The 10233-nt window shown below is 41.5% G+C and overlaps 1 pseudogene; it reads left to right on the forward strand.

Annotated features, from left to right (window-relative positions):
• The first annotated feature begins 5148 nt into the window (after window positions 1-5148).
• On the forward strand, window positions 5149-9718 carry LOC119515458 (annotated as a pseudogene).
• The last annotated feature ends 515 nt before the right edge of the window (window positions 9719-10233 follow it).

Consider the following 10233-nt stretch of genomic DNA (forward strand, 5'->3'; position numbering starts at 1 on the left):
AGCTGTATTGGAATTACTTAGCATTAGGTCCCACTGTGACCCTCCCCCCCAAAAAAAAACCACAAAAAGACAAAAAGACAAAAAACAAAACAAAACAAAACAGGAAAAGCACTAAATAATTGGGGCTTAAGGTGACATTTATTTCAAAAAACAAAAAAGAACTTGCAGCAAATTCATATTAACCTTGGTTTTGAGAGTGCACAGCCCCCACATTCCCTCAAAGGAAAATTCTGAAATTCATTAAGCAAATTCGATTAACTTTAGTAGTGCTTTAGTTCATTATTGTCATTGCACTCTTATAAGTGAAGAGTTTGTAAGAGAGGGTCAACCCTGAAAAGGCTGGGAATGCTGTCCCCAAAATGCCACCTGGGAAAAAAAAAAAGGGATGACCATAGAGATAGGCCTCTACAAATATAAGCTTTTATTACTCCTTCCATTCCTACCCCCACCCCCACCCCCCCAAACCTGATCTATGACTTGATCCTGTGGGTTCTACTGCATCTTAGCTGCAGGTCCCCACTTTCCACCTTCACTGCCACGGCCTTGGCTCAGACCTTCATCATTTCCACCCAGAAATATTGCAAAGGCCCCTTTACTGTTCTCTTGAGCTTTAAGCTCTCCTTATTCCAGTCCAGCTGGATAATTATATATATATATATATATATATATATATATATATATATAATATATGCATATATATAATAGCTTTATTGAGATATAATTCAGATACTATACAAGTCACTCATTTAAAATGTATAATTCAGTGTTTTTTAATATATTCACAGAGCTGTGCAACGATCACCACAACCAGTTTTAGAACATTTCCATCACCCCAAAAGAAATCATGTACTCTTTATCAGTCATTCCCCATTCTTCACCTCCCCACCCACCTGCCAGTCCTAGGCAACCATAATCTACTGTCTCTACAAATTTGCCTATTTGGACATTTCATATAAACAGAATCATTCAATATTTGTCCTTTTGTGCTTGGCTTATTTCACTCAGTATAATGTTTTTAAGGTTCATCATGCTGTAGCACGTCTCAGGACTTTATGGCTGAATAATATTCCATTGTATGGATATATCCCATTTTATTCATCTGTTCATCAGAAGGGGACCTTAAAAGGTGGAAAAATATTCCATGTTCATGGATAGGAAGACTAAATGTCATTAAGATGTCAATTCTACCCAAACTCATCTACAGATTCAATGCAATCCCAATCAAAATTCCAACCACCTACTTTGCAGACTTGGAAAAGCTAGTTATCAAATTTATTTGGAAAGGGAAGATGCCTCGAATTGCTAAAGACACTCTAAACAAGAAAAACGAAGTGGGAGGACTTACACTCCCTGACTTTGAAGCTTATTATAAAGCCACAGTTGCCAAAACAGCATGGTACTGGCACAAAGATAGACATATAGATCAATGGAATCGAATTGAGAATTCGGAGATAGACCCTCAGATCTATGGCCGACTGATCTTTGATAAGGCCCCCAAAGTCACCGAACTGAGCCATAATGGTCTTTTCAACAAATGGGGCTGGGAGAGTTGGATATCCATATCCAAAAGAATGAAAGAGGACCCGTACCTCACCCCCTACACAAAAATTAACTCAAAATGGACCAAAGATCTCAATATAAAAGAAAGTACCATAAAACTCCTAGAAGATAATGTAGGAAAACATCTTCAAGACCTTGTATTAGGTGGCCACTTCCTAGACTTTACACCCAAAGCACAAGCAACAAAAGAAAAAATAGATAAATGGGAACTCCTCAAGCTTAGAAGTTTCTGCACCTCAAAGGAATTTCTCAAAAAGGTAAAGAGGCAGCCAACTCAATGGGAAAAAATTTTTGGAAACCATGTATCTGACAAAAGACTGATATCTTGCATATATAAAGAAATCCTACAACTCAATGACAATAGTACAGACAGCCCAATTATAAAATGGGCAAAAGATATGAAAAGACAGTTCTCTGAAGAGGAAATACAAATGGCCAAGAAACACATGAACAAATGTTCAGCTTCACTAGCTATTAGAGAGATGCAAATTAAGACCACAATGTGATACCATCTAACACCTATTAGAGTGGCTGCCATTAAACAAACAGGAAACTACAAACGCTGGAGGGGATGTGGAGAAATTGGAACTCTTATTCATTGTTGGTGGGACTGTATAATGGTTCAGCCACTCTGGAAGTCAGTCTGGCAGTTCCTTAGAAAACTAGATATAGAGTTACCATTCAATCCAGCGATTGCACTTCTCGGTATATACCCGGAAGATCGGAAAGCAGTGACACGAACAGATATCTGCACGCCAATGTTCATAGCAGCATTATTCACAATTGCCAAGAGATGGAAACAACCCAAATGTCCTTCGACAGATGAGTGGATAAATAAAATGTGGTATATACACACGATGGAATACTACGCGGCAGTAAGAAGGAGCGATCTCGTGAAACATATGACAACATGGATGAACCTTGAAGACATAATGCTGAGCGAAATAAGCCAGGCACAGAAAGAGAAATATTATATGCTACCACTAATGTGAACTTTCAAAAATGTAAAACAAATGGTTGATAATGTAGAATGTAGGGGAACTAGCAGTAGAGAGTAATTAAGGAAGGGGGAACAATAATCCAAGAAGAACAGATAAACTATTTAACGTTCTGGCGATGCCCAGGAATGACTATGGTCTGTTAATTGCTGATGGATATAGTAGGAACAAGTTCACAGAAATGTTGCTATATTAGGTAACTTTCTTGGGGTAAAGTAGGAACATGTTGGAAGTTAAGCAGTTATCTTAGGTTAGTTGTCTTTTTCTTACTCCCTTGTTATGGTCTCTTTGAAATGTTCTTTTATTGTATGTTTGTTTTCTTTTTAACTTTTTTTTCATACAGTTGATTTAAAAGAGAAGGGAAAGTTAAAAAAAAAAAAAAAAAAAGAAAAACAAGGAAAAAAGATGTAGTGCCCCCTTGAGGAGCCTGTGGAGAATGCAGGGGTATTGGCCTACCCCACCTCAATGGTTGCTAACATGACCACAGACATAGGGGACTGGTGGTTTGATGGCTTGAGCCCTCTACCATAGGTTTTACCCTTGGGAAGACGGTTCCTGCAAAGAAGAGGCTAGGCCTCCCTATGGTTGTGCCTAAGAGCCTCCTCCCGAATGCCTCTTTGTTGCTCAGATGTGGCCCTCTCTCTCTGGCTAAGCCAACTTCAAAGGTGAAATCACTGCCCTCCCCCCTACGTGGGATCAGACACCCAAGGGAGTGAATCTCCCTGGCAACGTGGAATATGACTCCCGGGGAGGAATGTAGACCCGGCATCGTGGGACGGAGAACATCTTCTTGACCAAAAGGGGGATGTGAAAGGAAATGAAATAAGCTTCAGTGGCAGAGAGATTCCAAAAGGAGCCGAGAGGTCACTCTGGTGGGCACTCTTACGCACACTTTAGACAACCCTTTTTAGGTTCTAAAGAATTGGGGTAGCTGGTGGTGGATACCTGAAACTATCAGACTACAACCCAGAACCCATGAATCTCGAAGACAGTTGTATAAAATGTAGCTTATGAGGGGGTGACAATGGGATTGGGAAAGCCATAAGGACCACACTCCACTTTGTCTAGTTTATGGATGGATGAGTAGAAAAATAGGGGAAGGAAACAAACAGACAAAGGTACCCAGTGTTCTTTTTTACTTCAATTGCTCTTTTTCACTCTAATTATTATTCTTGTTATTTTTGTGTGTGTGCTAATGAAGGTGTCAGGGATTGATTTAGGTGATGAATGTACAACTATGTAATGGTACTGTGAACAATTGAAAGTATGATTTGTTTTGTATGACTGCGTGGTATGTGAATATATCTCAATAAAATGAAGATAAAAAAAAAGAAAAAAAAAAGAAAATTAAGAAAAAAAAAAGCAAAGCTTCTAGGAGATACTGTTCTGTCCTAACAAAGGAGTCTCTAAGGAGTGCATCTCTAAAAGATTCTCCAGTTACATTGCTTAGCTGTCCTGGGAGCCCAGTGAGGAAGGAAACTGAACCTCTGCAGACAGCAAATGGCTACCATTCCACAAATGAGACGTTTCTCTTTCTCCACATTTGCTGTTCAAAGAGTATCTAACTACACTCAGACCAGGTCTGCCCTTCTGAAGGAAGGACAGTAAGCTGCCCAGGGGCATGTGGTGACATACTGTACAGAGAAGAATCTACACATTCATTCATTCCGTTCACATTTAGTGAGCACTTGCTGTGCCCCACAAGCACTGTTCCAGGGGTGGACATCCAGCAAGTAATGAAACAGACAAAACCCCCTGCCTTCTAGGAGCTATTCTTCTAGTGAGCAAAGACTGATAAACATAAAAGGAGTACCTACATTTTTGGTGGGAAGTGCTGTGGAGAAAAGGAAAGGAAGTGTGGGGTTGGTGGTGAGTTGTAATTTTCAATGGAGTAGTCAGGGAAGGCCTCACTGAGAAGGTGATATTGGGGCAAGACCTGAAGAAGGGAGGGAGAGAGCCGGGGAGCATTGGAGAAGTGTTTGAGCAGAGGCAGCAGGTGCAAAGGCCCTGGGGTGGAAGCCAACAGCAAAGAGGCCTGTGGGACCAGAGCTGGTTAGGCAGAGGGGAGGGCTGCAGGGAGTGAGACCAATGAAGAGGGATAGATTTCAAAGGGTCCTGTGCACCACTGTGAAAGAAGAAAAGCCATTGGAAGGTTTCAGACAGACAAATGACATGACTTCACTTACATTTTAAGAACATAAAATCATTAGGTGGCTGTGTGGAGAGTAGCATGTTGGGCAAGGGCAGAAACAGAGAGATTAGTTAGGAGGCTTTTGCAGTAATCCAGGCAAGACATGGTGGTAATGGGGTTGTGAAAGGTAGTCAGTTTTACCACCTAAGGCTAGATGTTTCTTTTCTAGTGTAGAGCATGCACTATCATAAAGTGTCAACAAGTTTGGCTTCCAGTTCTGACCCACCTCCTACTAGCCATGGGACATGAATAAGTGAATTAAACTTTGAGAGCCTCAGTTTCCTTATTTGTAAAAAGAAGGCCCTGAGGGCCATGGCAACCTGAGGGGTGGTCAGCAGGCAGCCTGTGGCTAGGGAGGTCACCCCCCTCCACAGGCCTGCAGGGGTGGCCATCTCCGCTATGCCACTCGTGGAGGCGGGGCGAGTGCCATTGCTGCAGTCTGCCTGGGACCTTGTACAAGCCCACCCACCTCTGGAGGAAAGAGCCAGACTTCTCAGAGGTCAATCTGTTCAATGAGTGGGACCCCAGGGCTTTCTGTAGGTTCAGCAAAAAGAGCCTGCAGTGACCTCCCACAAAGGATGGTCGTGGGACTCCCTGCTTGACACATTGTGATGGAACCAACACCAAAGCTGACATCCTCTTGATCATGAACTCTATAAAATCTTTTTCCAACCACACTCAAAGCAGAAGGCTGGACGTATACCCTGTGGGAGGCTTCAGTGACAATAGGCAGTTGGCACAAAATCCTACTCATCAACCTCTTAGTGATTTTGACAGACAGGAAGATGATATTCACTTGGTGTCATTATGTGTGATAGAATTAAATGACTGAGAAGAAAATGAAAACCACTTTCCAATAATTTGTGGCATTGCAGTCAGCATTAAAACTGCAGGGATTGGTAGGAGGAGCTAAGATGGCAGCATAGAGAGGAGTGGAAGACTATTAGACCCCCCTGGGACAATTCATAAATGACCAAAAAACTAGTAAATAACCTGGAATAACTGCGGGGAGACAAACGTGACTGTCCACTCATCATCCACCAACCTGAATTGGGGGGAATGCCCGAGATCACAGCATAAAATCTGTAGGTAAAAACTACGGACCCGCGCTGAGAGCCGAGAGCCGAGAGCCCCTCCCTCACGGAAGCCTCACGGTGCTAGAGAGCAGCACACTCTCAGCCCAGCTCCAACTGGGGTTTTAATGTTAACTGCTCAATACAGACAACGAATCCCTAACAAGCAGACAGAGGCTTTTGGTGACAACTGACCTTGGGAGAGTTAGGGGACATATCTGTCTCAAGACAGGGAGCCCAGAGGATCAGGTGCTATTTCTGGCTGACGGGTGAACCTGGGAGCTTTCTGTCCCTTTCTCTCTCTGTGGAGAAAGCCTCAGCCATTTTCAGCCTGCAGTGCTTTGTGGTGAAGAAAGCCTCAGCCATTTTAAAATCGCAGCACTTTGACCAGCAGAGTCAGAGAAATAAAGAACTTATTGATATTCAGATGACCTCTCTGGAGGGGCCCAGCTCTACTGCCTGCCTTACAGGAATGAGACCCCAAAGCCTGGGGGGGGGAGAACCATGGGCCACACCCTTTTACACCAGCCGGTGACAGGCTGACAGGTGCACCTGCCAGGCAGAAAAGCACAGGGTGTGTCAATCCTCTAAGAAAAACCATCAGGGAAACCCGATACTGAATATTTCCTCCTTCTGTGACCTGAGTCTGTTCTCGTCTGGGAAAACCTGATTGGGGTGGCCTAGGAGGTCAGATGCCTAGACAACAGAAAACTACAACCTGCACTAAGAAAAACGAAGTTATGGCCCAGTCAAAGGGACAAACGTACACTTCAACTGAGATACAGGAATTTAAACTACTAATGTTAAATCAATTCAAAAAGTTTAGAGAAGATTTGACAAAAGAGACAAAGGCTATAAAGAAAACACTGGGCATACATAAGGCAGAAATCAAAAGTTCAAAAAAACAATTAGCAGAATCTATGGAAATGAAAGGCATGACAAAAGAGATGAAAGACACAATGGAAACATACAACAGCAGATCTCAAGAGGCAGAAGAAAACATTCAAGAACTGGAGAACAAAACACCTGAAAGCCTACACGCAAAGGAGCAGATGGAGAAAAGAATGAAAAAATATGAGCAACATCTCTGGGAACTGGAGGACAAAACAAAGTACAAGAATGTACATATCATCGGTGTCCCAGAAGGAGAAGAGAAAGGAAAAGGGGCAGAAGCACTAATAGAGGAAATAGTCAATGAAAATTTCCCAACTCTTATGAAAGACATAAAATTACAGATACAAGAAGCGCAGCGTACTCCAAACAGAATAGATCTGAATAGGCCTACACCAAGACACTTAATAATCAGATTATCAAATGTCAAAGACAAAGAGAGAATCCTGAAAGCAGCAAGAGAAAAGCAATCCATCACATACAAAGGAAGCTTAATAAGACTATGTGCGGATCTCTCAGCAGAAACCATGGAGGCAAGAAGGAAGTTGTGTGATATATTTAAGATACTGAAAGAGAAAAATCGCCAACCAAGGATCCTATATCCAGCAAAGCTGTCCTTCAAATATGAGGGAGATCTCAAAATATTTTCTGACAAACAGACAATGAGAGACTTTGTGAACAAGACACCTGCCCTACAGGAAATACTAAAGGGAGCACTACAGGGTGATAGAAGACAGGAGTGTGTGGTTTGGAACACAATTTTGGGAGATGGTAGCACAGCAACATAAGTACACTGAACAAAGATAACTATGAATATGGTTGAGAGAGGAAGGTGGGGAGCATGTGAGACAGCAGAAGAAAGGAGGAAAGGTAAAGACTGGGACTGTGTAACTCGGTGAAATCTAGAGTATTCAACAATTGTGATAAAATGTACAAATATGTTCTTTTACGAGGGAGAACAAGCAAATGTCAACCTTGCAAGGTGTTAAAAATGGGAAGGCATTGGGGGAGGGATGCAATCAGCATAAACTAGAGACTGTAACTAATAGAATCATTGTATTATGCTTCCTTTAATGTAACAAAGGTGATATACCAAGGTAAATGCAGATAAGAGGGGGGGATAGGGGAGGCATGTTAGACACTTGACATTGGTGGTGTTGTCTGACTCTTTACTCTACTTTGATTTAAGGTTATCTTTCCTTTTGCTGCCTCCTAGCTGTCATTTTATTTTCCTCTTTTTTTTTTCTTTTTCTTTTGCCTCTCTACATTCTTTGACTCTCCCTCCCGCCTTGTGGAAGAAATGTAGATGCCCTTATATAGATAATGGTGAAGGTGGTGAACACATAAATATGTGACCATACAGAGAACCACCGATTGTTTACTTAGGATGAAATGTATGGTGTGTGAGCAAAACCATCCAAAAAAAAAAAAAAAGATGGGTTGATGAAGAAACCTTGAGGGCAATATACTGAGTGAAATAAGCCAGACACATAAGGACAAATATTGCAGAGTCTCACTGATAGGAACTAATTATAATTTGTAAACTCATAGACATGAAATATGAGGTACCAAGATATAGGACAAGGCTAAAGAATGGGGAGTGGTTGCTTAGTATGAGCAGAATGTTCAACTAGGATGAACTTAAATGTTTGGAAATAAACAGGGGTGTCGGTAGCAAGATGTGAGAATAACTAACAGTGCCAAATGGTGTGTGAATGAGGTGGAAAGGGGAAGCTCAGAGTCATATATGTCACCAGAAGGAAAGTTGGAGGTCAAAAGATGGGAATGTATAAAACTGAATCCTATGGTGGGCAATGTCCATGATTAATTGTACAAATATTAGAAATCTCTTCCATGAACCAGAACAAATGTATGACAATACAATTAGAAGTTAATAATAGAGGGGCATATAGGGAAGAACTATATACCTATTACAAACTGTATACTACAGTTAGTAGTATTTCAACATTTTTTCATAAACAGTAACAAATGTACTATATCAATACTACGAGTCAACAATTGAGGGGGGTTTGGTTAGGGATAGAGGAGGATTAGAGTTTCCTTTTCTTTTTTTCTTTTTTCATCTTTCACTTTATTTCTTGTCTGGAGTAATGAAAAGTTTCTAAAAATTGAACAAAAATTAAGTGTGATGGATGCACAGCTGTATGAGGGTACCCAGGGGCAAGTGATTGTACACTTTGGATCTTTGGATAATTGTATGGTATCTGAACAATCTCAATAAAAATAAAAAAAAAAATAGAGGGGCATATAGAGAAAAAATATATACCTATTGCAAACTATATACTACAGTTAGTAGTATTTCAACATTTTTTCATAAACAGTAACAAATGTACCATTCCAATACTACAAGTCAACAATTGAAGGGGTTTGGTTAGGAATATGGGAGAATTCGAGTTTCCTTTTTTTTTTTTTTTTTCTTTTTTCGTCTTTCGCTTTATTTCTTGTCTGGAGTAATGAAAAGTTTCTAAAAATTGAACAAAAATTAAGTGTGGTGATGGATGCACAGCTGTATGAAGGTACCAGGGGCAACTGATTGTATACTTTGAATCTTTGGATAATTGTATGGTATCTGAACAATCCCAATAAAAATTAAAAAACAAAAACAAAAACAAAAACTGCAGGGATTGACAGAGCCTCCTTTCAAGATCGAGTTTCAGAGGAGAAGCTGTGTGTTGGACAGGCTGTAACAGGAGGACCACTGATTAGCATGCATGATGCAAAGACAGAACAACTTCGTATAGGACTGTGTTACTAGAAGCTGTTGCCACGTGTGGATTTCTGGTTGCCCCAAGTTGTGAATACTAGAGACCCTTTCCATGTCACCTCTGGCTGAGCCCTCCCTCTCTGTTGAACATCTCCTTGATGTTTTTTTAAAAAATACTCATCTTCAACTTACATGCTGTTTCCTGGAAATGAAGCTCTACTCTACACAAAAAAATAATGAAGATAGATTATGAGGAAAAAAATCTTCTCCAGGAAGCTGAAACCAGGAGATACCAAAGAAAGCAACTTTTTGGCATGAAAAGTCCATTGGTGGGGTTGGAAAGACTCTGAATTTGAAATCTATGCCCCCCTTCTTGCTGCTTGTCTGCAGTGTATGGGCTCTCTCACTCCTTTGGCACCTTGAGCTTCGGGGGTATTTCCTAGGAGACAGCTCTGCATATGGAAGAGAGCACAGCTTCAAGGCAGGCAGGTGTAGTCCTGACTCTGCAGCTTCTAACTGTGTGAACTTGGGTTTGTCAGTTAACCTCCAAGAATCCAATTGTCCTTATCTGTAAAATGGGGATAACACCCTCTACCTTAAGAGTGTAGACATTGGAAGGGCCAGAGTCAAGTCCCCAGGAAGGCACTGAGATTCCAGAGAGAGGCAGAGTTTGGTCGAGTGGGCCCGAGTCAAGTGCTCAGACACTCCTCGGCCCTCGCATGGAAGGGACCTGCAGAATGATCCCCTCAAGGTGCTCCGCAGGGGCCAGGAAGACAGGATGGAGGCAGGGCTGGG

Source organism: Choloepus didactylus, chromosome 2 (genome assembly GCF_015220235.1).
Source record: "Choloepus didactylus isolate mChoDid1 chromosome 2, mChoDid1.pri, whole genome shotgun sequence".
Taxonomy (NCBI): domain Eukaryota; kingdom Metazoa; phylum Chordata; class Mammalia; order Pilosa; family Megalonychidae; genus Choloepus; species Choloepus didactylus.